The sequence below is a fragment of the Ochotona princeps genome, chromosome 5 (genome assembly GCF_030435755.1).
Source record: "Ochotona princeps isolate mOchPri1 chromosome 5, mOchPri1.hap1, whole genome shotgun sequence".
NCBI classification, from domain to species: domain Eukaryota; kingdom Metazoa; phylum Chordata; class Mammalia; order Lagomorpha; family Ochotonidae; genus Ochotona; species Ochotona princeps.
The window spans coordinates 30322030-30336292 of NC_080836.1; the positions used below are offsets into that span (position 1 = coordinate 30322030).

At 38.0% G+C, this 14263-nt stretch overlaps 1 pseudogene; it reads right to left on the reverse strand.

Annotated features, from left to right (window-relative positions):
- Positions 1–12639: 12639 nt before the first annotated feature.
- Positions 12640–12812, reverse strand: LOC118757890 (U4 spliceosomal RNA; annotated as a pseudogene).
- Positions 12813–14263: the final 1451 nt, after the last annotated feature.

Genomic DNA, 14263 nt, shown 5'->3' on the forward strand with positions numbered 1-14263 from the left:
CAGATATTTTCAAAGAAATAGTTGTAAGTAGATGTTTACTCAACTAATAAGTTTCAGTCTTATAGGTAGTCTTATATTAGTAATCGTCTGAGGTATACAAACTCAGTGGAATAAATATACTTCATCTTCCCATGTCCTTTTCAAAGAATGTATGCCTGTGTTCAGCCTGACATGTACAATGTGTATTTTGCTCATATATTTACAGAACTTGGTAGAATTAAATATTCTGTTGAAGAATAAATACATACCATGTATTGTATAATTTTAATACATCAGAAACTTATTTTAACTGGGTAAATGTGGCAGAGACTTGCTGTATCTTTATCACATCAGGATATATGTCTAAATTGTTATTCGGCAAGTGTTAGAAAGTTCACAATTAGCTCCTCAGTAAGGTTTTCTGTACACAATAGCTTTCAGAAAATGCAGATCCAATGATTCAGGGAAAACTATGTGCATTACGCTAAGTTTGATGAAAAAAAGTGAGTAGTTGTGAAAAATATGTTTGAATAAAAAAAAGCTATCTGGTGGTAACAAACTGGGGGTTGAGGGGAAAAGCCTTAAGGTTTCCTGGGTGAGACTGTAGTGTCTGCCTCCTTCCATGTATGAGGAGGACAGTCGTCAGGGGAAAGGGAAAGAGAGCGTGACCTTTCTAGGTTCACAGTGTGTTTGGGGAAAAGGGAAACAGAGCATCTATGACCTGCTTCAGGGGAGAGAAGGAAGTGGCTTTCTATCTCCTTCCACTCAACCTGTCAAGAGTGGTGACTGACTTGCCTCAGTTCCTTTTTGGCTGATAGAGTAAGGAATTATGGCTCAGAGAAACAAGTTATGCTAGCAAGGCTAAAGTTTGTTGAAATACATCCTAATGGAGGACTGGGCCTGTTGAAACAGCATATGACATTTCTTCCTGACTGGGCTTTTATCCTAAAGTAAGGTTGCAGGTGCTAACTAGTGATGCAGCCATGGTGGTCATGATTTTGACGATGGGACTAACATTTGGGAGTTGCATATCTTTGTACTCTGTGTCTGTGGCTGAGTTCTTACTTTCTCAAGATACTTCAACTACAAGTTAAATTGCAAACTGGACACATGGATCCTGACAAAGACATGGATTCTTCCTCTGGAGGAGGACTTCATGGAACACCCACTAGTAGCTCAAGTCTAACTATGTGACAAAGCTTCTCACCAAGTAAAATGCCATGTTTTTGTCGTCTCATTTTCAGAATCTAAAGAATTCCCACTTGACCAAAGTACTATGAGAAAAATCAACATCCATGATGTTCAAAAATGGCCTGTTCTCACCAGGGTGAACCTCATTTCCTTGCCTTGAAAGCTATATGCCAAAAATACTGAGTCACAACATAGAGGAAGATTCGGAGCCCCAAACCTACTATGTAAATACCTGTTTTCACAAATGTTCCTTTGTTAATTTAGAAATACAACATGTTTGATATTTTGGCTGCATAATTGTCCAGAAATAATGTTAGAATACCTTTCAGTTTCTACAGGACAAGTACTAAATAACATACAATCACTTGTATCTTCGTGTCACAGCCATGCATAGCCAATTTGGGTATTAATGGCAGTTTCATATAAGATGTTAGAATTCAAAAGAAGGTTAACTGTAGTGATGAGTATGAGCTGTTGAATCATGTCTCATGGCAGATTTATAGAAAATATGTCACCAGAAAATCTTGGTGGGTTCTTTCCTCAGCTTAATAGAGAAATAAAAAATCAGGAACTGGTTGCAAACAGGGAAGTTTTGTTTGCAAAGGGACCAGTGAGTGGGGAAAGAAGAGGGAAGGCGAAAGCACCCGCAAGAGAAAGCTGAAAAGTGGGGTGGTTCTCAAAAGGAAGAGAGGGAGAGACACCAACATTTTGAGGAAGGGTCTTGGGCTTTTAAGCCTTCCCTGACCCCTCCTTGTTGGGCAGTAACCTACAGGAAAAAGATTGCGCACTGGTGGTCTCTTAACCAGTTAGGAAATGGGTTGGCAATGCTCATGCCACACATTTGAAGGTGTGTCCAAGATTTCAGCAGGCTTGGACTGTCTCCAAAAATATTTGTAGATTTTTAACTCAAGATGCCTGAACACAGGTTTGGAATGTAGTATGCAGTTCTGTGCCACCAAGCTTCGGACCAAACCTGGATGGGAGCTGGGCTTTGCACACACAGAAGAGGTTATTCGTGGCAGAAGCTCTAGGAGACATTGCTCTCACTTCCACTGCATACAGCTCCCAAGAAGCTTCTCTCTGCTTGTTTTCATTTGCCTTTGAGAGGCATAAACAAAGCCACTGTGTTAAAAAAAAAAAAAAAAAGAAAAGAAAAGAAACTGCAAGAGTCTCAGACCATTTTTCCTTTTAGCCTCTTACGTGCTTTTCTAAGGATATTTTACAGCTTGTTCCTCCAGATAAAAAGAGAGAACATAAAAATGCATTCTCTGAAGCCCCATCCTTTCTCTTTTTCACTTAGAAGACAAAGGATGTATGTAAATGCTAATGGAGCCCTTGCATAAACAGAGAGGGAAGCAGTGAAAGGCCCTGTTCCTTAATCCCAGAAGTGGAAAAAACAAAACAAAAAACAAAAGCCCTTTTACCTTTGCTCCTCTCCTTAAATTGCAAAACTATAGCACTTTCCTTCCAATCTCACAGGTTTCTGAACCATGCCTGAGAAAAGCCAAGGAAGTAGCTTGACAAATTTGATATGGGAAGACCATTTGTAAGACTAGGGAGGGGAAATTCTCCATGCCTCATGCCTGAACATCCTTCAAGAAAGCAAGACCAGAAGAGAATGGGGTGCTTTGAGTGTAAGTCCTGCTGTGGATCAACTCTAATGAAAGTTAGATGCGTAGTTCTGTGTTTTTTGAAAACTGTTTGCCATGCTTGCGTTGGAAGCATGTATAGTAAAATTGGTAATTATTTGTCATAGATAAATCTCTAGATCTATTTTCAAACCAAATTGCAGAAAAAAAACATAACATAAACTGCAACAATTTCTAAGAGTAAAAAAATGCTAAATCTGGGTAATGTTCACAACCCAATATGGGAAATATTGAAATGAGACCAAGTTTGTCAGTCATTTGTTTTTACTGAAAGAGTATTTTTTATAATCTTTGCCCAAGAATCTCACATTAGAATTTTAGCTGTTTTTTAAAAACATAGCTACATTTAACAAAATATTTAACAAAACACTTTAACAAAATATTGTTACTTAGACATAATTAGCAGAAATATCACTTCAAACATAAAGCCTGAATTTTTTGTTGTTTGTTTATTAAATATATTTTTATGTTTAATTTTGAATTATGTGGTACAATTTCATATAGGCTGGGATTCCCCTCCCCAAACTCTCACCCCCCCCCGATTTTTTTTAAATTTTATTTTTTATTTTATGATACAATTTCATATACTCTGGGATTTCCCTTGCCTCCACTCCACACTCCCTTCCAGCCACTGATTTCTCCCTTATTATTACAGTAGTATTGTCCTCCATAAAATAAGTCCATCATTCTGCTATCTAAGTGTTTTCTGACATGGGGTGTGTGGGGGTATGGACAATGGAAGAGTCCAACATCCTATCTTCAAGATATATTTAATAGTTTCTTTGGGAGTCCATCTTGGTATTGGAAGTAGTGATGCATACTGCATGGTATCTTCATTTCTGGATATGATTGTCTCTATTACATAGTTACTATTAATTCCCTTAAATGAATAGCCATAAGATGAAATTAACAACAGGAATAAAGTTAAAAAATTTACAATGCCATGAAGTTAGATCTGAGTGACCAATATGTTGAAGAAGAAATGAAAAAGAAAACAAAAAACCTTGTATGACTATGAGTCATTGAAGAATTTAATAATAGAAAAGGACCCAGCATGGTGGCCTAGCTGCTAAAGTCTTCTCCTTGAAAGCACCGGGATCCCACATGGGCGCCGGTTCTAATCCTAGCAGCTCCAGTTCCCATCCAGCTCCCTGCTTGTGGCCTGGGAAAGCAGTTGAGGATGGCCCAAAACTTTGGGATCCTGCACCCACGTGGGAGACCCAATGGAAGTTCCTGGCTCCTGGCTTGGGATCGGCGCAGCACCAGCAGTTGCAGTCGCTTAGCGAGTGAATCATGGAACAGAAGATCTTTCTGTCTCTCCTCCTCTCTGTATATCTGACTTTGTAATAAAAATAAATACATATTTTAAAAAATTAATAGGAAAGAATTTATTTTGAAGAATTGGAAATAAAAATATCAAAACCCATGAGATGCACCATAAAAACAGGATGGAAAGGGCTATCGATCCTGTGTTTTGCATGAATGTTGCCTTATATCAGAGCGAACACATGGTATTAGTCCTTTTGCAATTGACTTATGTCACGGATTTGACCTATTTCTCTAGATGGGACCATGTGGCTGCAAATGGTTGAATGAATTTCATTCTTTTTAATGGCTGAATAATGTTCCACAGAGTAGATGTCCCAAGGTGTGTGTGTGTGTTTGTTTGTTTGTTTGTTTTGGTTTTTTTTTTAATCCACTCCTCTTTTGATGGGCATCTGGGCTGTTTCCACATCTTTGCTGTTGCGGATTGTGCGGCTATGAATATAGGATTACAGATCCCTTTCTCACATGCAGATTGTTTCCTTTGAATATATTCCCAGGAGTGTGATATCTGGGTCATACGACAGATCAATCTTCAGTTCTCTTAGCACTCTCCATTCTGACTTCCACGGTGGTTATACTAGCCTACACTGCAACAGTGAAGGAGGGTATTTTGTCCTCCATATCCACATTTTTGTTAGAGAGTGCTGATTACAGGACAATCACAGTGGAGTTAGGTGGAACCTTAATGTAGTTTCCATTTGTATCATATCCCTAGGGAGCCAGGGAAGTTTTTCATACGTCTATTGGCCATTTGGATTTGTTCTTTGAAAAAATACCTGTTCGTTTCCTTCACCCATTTCTTGACGGGATTGTTTTGCCATCTCTGTGTCTCTGAGGTGTCTGTGTCCCAATGTCACACAAAGAACTGCCTGCAAACTTTCTAACGTGCAGCTTACTCTAGAAAATGCCCGCAGACCCCAGTGAGGATACTTATGTTTTACCTAACAAATCTGATTCTGCTGCTAACTTTGGTCTCTGTCTTGTGCTTCAATTATTTTTTTAAAGATTTGTTTATTTTTACTGCAAAGTCAGATAGATACAGAGAAGAGGAGGGACAGAGAAATACCTTCCATCCGAAGATTCACTCCCCAAGTGATCGCAACTGCCGGTGCTGAGATGGTCCGAAACCAGGAGCCCAGATCATCTTCCGGGTCTCCCACACGGGTGCAGGGGGCTTCAATTATTTCATGTAAACCAGAGAAAAGAATCTGGAGCCCCACAGCAGTTTGTGGGGGGACCTCTATAGTTCTGTCACCAAACAGGCATTTAGTCACAAAGACGTAGGATTGTTAGATAATAGATTATGAGTATGCTTGTAAATAATAATCCTAGGGCCCAGCGTGGTAGCCTAGCAGCTAAAGTTCTTGCCTTGTCTGCACCGGGATCCCATATGGGCAACAGTTCTAATCCCAACCCCCCTGCCTCCCATCCAGCTCCCTACTTGGGGCCTGGGAAAGCAGTCAAGGATGACTCAAAACTTTGGGACCATGCACCAACGTAAGAGACCAGAAAGAGGCTCTGGGCTCCTGGCTTCGGATCAGTGCAGCCCCGCATGTTGCTGCCACTTAGGAAGTGAAATCATCAGGCTCTCCTTCTCTCTATATATCTGCCATTACAATAAAAATAAATAAATCTTAAAAAAAAAAACCAAGAATATTCCTAAATTATCGTCATCCAGCATGTACTTTCTTTTCTCTCTCATGGCTATATTGATACACAAGTCCTCAGTAGGCGAATTGCTTCCAACCTATAATTAGCAAGTAAGCATATACTTTTAAAGATTTTTTGTAAAAGCAAAAGTAAAACATAAAAGTGAAAATCACATTTCTTTGTCCCATTCTGACAATCCTGAATCTTTTATCTTCTTGGGATTAACTACCCATCCTCTTCCTTTGTTTCTACTTCCTACATGCTTCATCAATTGAATCAAGGTTTTCTTTTCTGTAAAGAAGATAAGCAAACAAAAAATATCACTACAGTTTACTGAAATTAAAAGTGCATTTAAGACAACTGTATTTTTGCAACTATGAAAATATATTTCTCATTGCTTGATTTTTCCTCCCATTATGAAGTTGTTTGGGGAAATAAACATCTCAGCTTGAATACTTTGAGCATCTTTGAATTCTGTATTCTTCATAGATAAAATTAATTTAGATATAGTGTATTATTGAAACCAGGCATTCTTCCTAAGAATTCCAGATGTTTTTAGGCGCTGCTTATGACATTTCCACAATCAGAATAAATTGTGTTTCCAGAGTAATGTAATAGATGGAAGTACTGAATAAATCTCATGCAGTTGAGATGACAAAATTAACATGTTGATGACATTTTAATGTTTCAATATAATCAAGAGGGCATGGATCATGCCTCCACCGGTTCTAATATAATTCTATTCTTTAATCTTTTTTCCAAGACAAAATAAAATATAGATAGATTTCAGAATGTATATAAGCAAAGGGTGATTCAGTTTTCTGGCAAGCTGTTCAGGATGCATTTAAAATCTTACTCAAGTTAAGCTTTACCAGTAGATATCTGTACAACCAAATCAATTATATAGAATCATCTTGCGGTAAGGGCACTTATTTGTTACTCCTTTTCTCAAGGTTGTCCTTGGTGCTTTTGCTACATATATTGTTTTGTGTTTAAGCAGAAAGTTTGCTGACTGAAACAGAGAAGTCAGCACATTTTGATTGGATGCAGGAGCAACTCTTACTCACCCACTCTCATGAAAATATGTTCAAATATACATAAATTTTGTGGATCTAAAATGAGAAATAATAAAAACAAAAATATCTGCAAATAAGAACACAAAAAACATTTCTATTTTAAATAGCAAATGCAAACTACACCTTAAAAAGAAAGTTATTCCTGGAAAAAAAAATACTACCCTGATACAGTCATTAGATTAGAGATCTACACTACATGTTAACGAAGTTGTATTCTCCTAACTCAGTGGCATAGGAGAGAATAATTAAAAAAAAAAAAAAACAAGGAGACAAAGGAAAAATAGTCACTCTTTGCTGAACCTCCAAATGGAAAACATGGCAATTCACCGCTAAATGTGGATAAGAAGAAATGACAGCATTGCCAGGAGGGACGTCCTGATGCAAAAGCATGAAATTATGCAGTTGTCAAACGTTTTATCATTAGAGTGATATACCCGAGGCAAGCATCCAGGCTACCTATAGAGAAAAAAGGTTAATTAGCTCTAATTTTGAGAGGATAAAAACCCAAATAGTATGGAACAGGCTATTGCAAGAAAATCCAATGATCACAAAATTTTCAGAGTAGGCGATCTTCTTGCGTGTAGAGAAATATGATGGAACAGAATGTCAGAAAGCAAGACATGGGGATCCTATATGTCTACCAATGTCTGTGTCTGAAAATTGTCTTGTAACATTTTTTCTAGGGTAAGTTCTTACTTAGCAACAATAAGCAGATAAGAGAACTCCTATAGTGCAAGACTGAATCTACCATGCAACAGGTACAATTTCTCCCCAAGATTTTTTTCTCAATACATTCTTTTCTATTTCAATCACTTCCTTAAAGTGAATCTTTCTGAAACAAATTTGATTACATAATATCTTGCAAGTCCCCTCAAGTTTCCAAATTTCACTGCAATTATGGAGGACAAGCAGCAAAGCCACTCATGTGTGCCCCCTGCCTTGCATATGCTTTCTGTGTGTGAGCAGATACTGTCCACAGAAACTAAAAGAGTGTTTATTCATTAAGGTTTATGTAGTGAGTAAGTTAACTTCCTTCCTCGAGAGTTAGGCACTTCCAAGCAAAATAAGGTAGAATGAGTTAGGGATATCATCAGGAGAATTAATTCTTCCATCTCATTGACCCACCATCCCACAAATGCTTCTTCTAGCAATCATCAGATTGCTGCCAGCAATATGTAGACTTTATTGTGCACTTCAGCAAGAGTGAGGGGAAATGAATGAGAAAAATATTAGGGGAGGGGTGGGATAGAAAGAGACAGAAGAGAGAAGAGAGGAAAAGATAGGAGGGAGAGGAGGGGAATCAAAATGGGAAAGGAAGTGAGAACAAAAAGAGAGGAGGGAAGGTCAAGCGAGAGAGAGTAGAGGGAGAGGGGATGGGAGAAGAGCAGGGAGAAGGAAGGAGGAGTGAGGTGAGGGGAGGAGAGATGAGAAAAGAAACCAAAGGAAGATGGTTTGGGAGGGAAGGAAATGAAAGGGAAGAAAGAGACGAACGCAGAAAAAGAAGAGTGGATTTTTGTTTGGTTTTTGTTTGTTTATTCATGGACAGAAAAGTCCTACATTTTGACCCGATCTCAGAAAAATTAATAATCAGAAAGACACAACACATTGTCCTTTGACAGAAGCAGAGTAAGGAGGTACCAGTAATTTTACATCCATCAAAGATTGTTCTATAATCCCATAGCCAGGGATCTGATAGGATAACCCACATTCAGTTGCCAAAAGGAGTATGCAAAGAGTCTGCATGCTGAATCTGAACAGCAGTTCTGTAAGTCAAGTGTGGAATAACATGGCTCTTTGATTTCTCTCTCAGCTAGGGGGCTTTGAGGAGAGAGTGCTAACTTAAATCAAAAGATGCCACACCCAAAATAAACAAGTATGTACAGTTGTGCTCATCGATAACATGAAAGGAAGAATATGCTCATACTTTGACCCTCAAATAAAATGTTGTGTAATCTCCACAATGTAGCATTGTTTTACATTGCAATCGCAACAAGCCATCCATACATTGTACGCAGTGTGAAGGCACTTTAAGGTCTTGGCTACTTCTGTGGACTACTGTCTCTGCAGACTTCCTCTACACAAAAATTATGTGGGTCCTTAGTGCATCCAAGTTGAGGGATGTCTCCTTCCAATTTGTTTATTGAATGTGAAAAAAAATCATCAATTTTTCTGTTAGGGAAGCTACAGAAAAGAGAAGTGATAAGGGAATGAGCCAAAAGGACAAAAAAAAAAATGAAAGTAAACATAAATGTCATCTAACTTCCTCAGCTTAACACACTGACAAGTACCAAATATTGAGAGTAGGGGCATGATTTTGACAAGATTTTTAACTATAGAGTATGCCAACCACATAGTGCATTGCAAAAGTCAGGTAATATACAAATGTTACCAGGAGAAAAAGAAACATTTAAAATTTCCCAAGCTTGGTAGTACAGTAATGGTAATACTGTTTATCTTTCTTTGAACTAAGAGTGAATTAGCAAGGTATTTGGTAACAAGGACACCTCAAGTTAGGAAAGGATATAGAACACTCTGTGGTTACTGTCACTTTTCCAAGTGCCTCCAAATTCAATATCTAACAGTCTTCATTTTGCTGAAAGTCTTAGAGATACCTTGATTTTCTCTAGTAGAATGATTATGGATTAAAAAAGAAAGTGAAGGGAACAGATTCAAACATAAACATTCCTACAAGGGCAAAATATTAGGAGGAGTCCACATGAAGAAGTCTGAGTGAGGAAAAAGATGTTAGACACATGTAAACAGATATTTGGAGAAGAGTTTGTGTGATACGTAGCCTCCAAATTGATCTCCAATATTTTCCGGAGACATTCATGACTTCTTACTTCCTACTCAGGGCAGAGATGTCCAGAAACCTGACCATGTGGCTTCTGAGTCTAAACCATGAATGACAATGTGTTTTCTATTTTATACTCTCTTAGATAATTCATTCCGCGGCAGCCAGATTACAGCTTCTGAAAATACTCAGATTAGATTATGTAGTTTCAAGTAACAAAAAATATAGACTTCTCCACAGCAGCCAGCATCATCGTGCGAGTCTTGCAAGTGAACCCTTCTGATAGTAACTCCAGTAAATACTTGCAGTGGCAGTGATGCCTACTTTTGTCATGAATGCAACCTTGTGTGACCCTGTTAAGTACTGTGGGTAGTGTAACATTTCAATTTGCTAATCAAGGAAAATATTGGCCTACTTCCTTCCCAAGGATTCTAGCAGAAGACATGATACCTGAGACAAAGAATTTCATTATTCACAACAATAACAATAAACAAGTATTTGCATTTTCTTGCACTCATGCCCCAACAGGCAACTCACAGGAGGCCACAAAGAATAGATTGCATCACATGAAACTCTCCTGAATTTAAGTAACCCAAATATTTTATAGCAGTCAGTGTAGGTTGGTGATTTTAGCTATCATTAAAAGTACTAGAAGAGTGAATGATAACAGAAGAATATTAACAACTGAAGAATACATTGCAGGCAACCAACACAGAAGTAGATCAATGCATTGATAGTCAAATGAATATTAAAAATAAATTCCAATTAATCAATTAATGTCTTGATTATACAAATACATATTGTATAATATGTATATAGTATACTAATGTAGACTCTGAAAAATGTTCTTGGGAAATGTGCAAAGAATCCTTTCAGAGTTTGTTTAAATTGAAAAGAAATTTAATTTATAAAGGTATAATAAAAAAATCTGTAAACTGATTTCTATGGAAAGAGGTATATCAAATATTTTTCATTAGGGAACTATTTGGAACCATCTCATCGACCAGCTAAAAGGTAATAAATCTAATTATCACACAATTCGAACTTGTATTGGTATTTGCATAATAAATGAGATACTGGAGTATTTCTCATAATTTTGGAATGGTTTCAAAATATGATGAAAATAAAACCTGATCTTCATAAATACATATCCCAGAGTCATGGTGGCTCTGTCTGTGCCTCCACCTTTGACCTGAGCACATGCTCTCATTTCCCTCTGCTGTTCTGTTTTGCCTTTTAGGCATCAGCCAGTTGAGATAACGTTATTCAGTTTTCTATTTCTGCATGATTTTCCAGTGTTTTCATACACTACACACCCATTATCTGTTGGCTAACAAAAAAACCAAAGTCAAAATTTGATACCAATCATATGTCTGTATCTGGACCATATTTCTGAGTCCTTGGTTCCAGGAGGGTTGTTTTCTTCCTCATTGCACTGTGATAGCTTTGATGCTAAAGCATTTTCCAATCACCTTAATGCTTTATTACCTCATCCAGAGATTATGATTAAGACCTTAATAAAGTAGATTATCTTGTGGAAAGAAAGATCTCAAGAATAACTTATCTTCGGGCCCGGCGGCGTGGCCTAGCGGCTAAAGTCCTCGCCTTGAACGCCCCGGGATCCCATATGGGTGCCGGTTCTAATCCCGGCAGCTCCACTTCCCATCCAGCTCCCTGCTTGTGGCCTGGGAAAGCAGTTGAGGACGGCCCAAAGCTTTGGGACCCTGCACCCGCGTGGGAGACCCGGAAGAGGTTCCTGGTTCCCTGCATCAGATCGGCGCACCAGCCCGTTGCGGCTCACTTGGGGAGTGAATCATGGGATGGAAGATCTTCCTCTCTGTCTCTCCTCCTCTCTGTATATCCGGCTTTCCAATAATAATAAATCTGAAAAAAAAAAGAATAATTTATCTTCATAATTCTCTCACTTTTCTTCTTATTTTCAAAAAATAACGATTGCACAAGCCATAATAACTCCCTTGCTCACATTCTTTATAATGATGGGCTTGTCAGGACAGCAGCCAAAAGCAGAAATGAGGAAAACATTTGCAGAAAGAACCCACTTTTACATTCTTCAGAGTTAAAGTTAGGTTCCAAGAGGAAGTGCACGATGGAGGATTTCTTTGGAAACACTATCAAATCTAATTAGTTAGGAGGGGCATTCAAAAGAAGCCCAGATTTTCAAGATCCTCAAGAGTGAAAGAAACATTAAGAAACGAAAGAAGATCAATGTATCTGGAGCACAAAAACACAGAGAATTATCTAATAAAGAAAAAGCTACAAAGTTCCCTAAGAGATACCCTATTATTTATGTTAACGAAGAATAGATGAAGTAAGACAACAACGACTATGTCCTACTCTGCTTTATAACTGACTTCTACATGTTCTGTGAAAAGGAACTTCAGATAGCACATTGAGCATGTCTGCATTCTTACCTAAAGGTGCAAAGTGATTAGCCAAAAATAGATTGGAATAAATTTCAAAATACAATTCTGTGTTTTGTTATAGTAAAAGACTCTTTCTAAAGAATTGTTAGCAATAAACATAAAAATATTTCACTTGAGCCTTAAAATTGTTTAAAATGTGTTTTCTAAGGACAGAAAGGATGCAGGTAAATCAATGAATTATATGACAAGAGACCGCTAAACAATAGGAAGCCCTGGCAAAATTAAAAGTATGCCGAGCCCAGCGTGATAGCGTAGTGGTAAAGTCTTTGTCTTGGATGCGCCAGGATCCCATATGGGCGCCGGTTCTAACTCCGGCAGCTCCACTTCCCATCCAGCTCCCTGCTTGTGGCCTGGGAAAGCAGTCAAGGACGGGCCAAAGCCTTGGGACCCTGCACCCGCGTGGGAGACCTGGTGGTGGTTTGGATGGGCACAACACCGGCCATTGCGGTCACTTGGGGAGTGAAACATTGGACGGAAGATCTTCCTCTCTGTCTCTCCTCCTCCTATTTGTATATCTGCCTTTCCAATAAAAATAAATAAATCTTACAAAAAATATAAGTATGCCTTAGCTACATGGGATACGACTATAACTCAGATTAATTGCATTTTATTAAGAAATTATTTTTCTCACCATATTTCCAATTAGCAATAATCGCGCCTCGGATAACCCTTATTGGCTACGATACTGCCACTGCGCAAAGCTCTCATCATATTTCCTAGTAAGCATTGGATTTGCTGTTTTTATGAATCATTTGTGATGGGATTCTTTAAAGCTTCAGCAAACACATAAGTTTTTTTTTAATAAATTCATGGAAGATGGGTATTACGGTAAAAAAAAGCACATGTATTTTAAAAATGTTCGCAACAAAATAAATTTATTTTTAAGAATTTGAAACACCTTCGTTTTAATATTAGCCTTGCAAATGTTATGTGAGAAAGCTTTCAAAACCTTAAAAAACAAACAAAAAATCAGTCATCAAGGGATGTCACGATTACAGAATGCCTTACTAATATGAATGATCCAAAACTCATGAAAGGCTCTCTGTTTATCCAAAGCACTCACTTCAAAATCTGTGGCTGCTTTTCCAACCCCTAACTAATACTTTCTCATTGAAGAGTCTTTGAAACGAAATACAGAGATATTGCAACCATCAGTTTTCCTCTGTTGCATTACATTAGAAGGATTATTCTTCGATACACTAATTTGATCTCCTTTGTCTAGATAGAATATTTTTTAAAAAAATATTATTTGTATTTTTATTGGAAAGGCAGATATACAGAGCAGAGAAGACACAGAGAAAAAGATCTTCCGTCCAATGATTCAATCCCCAAGCGGCCACAATGTCCGGAGTTGGAAGCCAGAAGCCAGGAATCTCTTCTGGATCTCCCACGTGGGTGCAGGGTCCCAAGGCTTTGGACCGTCCTTGACTGCTTTCCCAAGTCACAAGCAGGGATCTGGATGGAAAGCGGGGCTGCTAGGATGCACCCGTATGGGATCCTGGTGTCTGTACAAGGCTAGGACTTTAGCCACTAGGCTACTATGCTGGGCCCAATAGAATATTTTTATGATAAAGGAAATCTGTTCTACAGTAAGAAATTGAGACTTTTCAAATGAAGCTTACATTGAAAATAAAGTTATTCCAGCAGTATTATCTTTATAGTATTGTCATATTAAACATTTGTATTTTAGAGATGCATATAAATTGCATATCAATGAAAGTGCAAATGCAAACAGAAATTGAGGAGCTTTTCCTGGGTGGAGCAGTAAAAAAGGATGAAAACAATTTGCTCTGAAAACCACTCATCAAGGAATACACTCATTCCACACACAACTTTAAATTCATATGGATAAATTTGGATCCAGCAATCCAATTCAACGGGCAGGCTACAACTAATCAATGAACCATGCATTGAGCAAGCAATGAAGTAATTGGATTTTTTTTACATGTCTCTTATTTTAAGACCTTGGTTGCATTCCTTTGAAGAGAACAAAGATAAGATACAAATGATCGGTCATTGAAATTCAGCCTTATTGAAGACTAAGAGGGAAGTAAGAGGAGGAAAAGGAAAGCCAAAGAAAAAAGAAGACAAAAGAAAAAAAAAAGAAAGGAGGAGTATTGAAATGAATAAATTATGCCTAGAAGGACAATGATA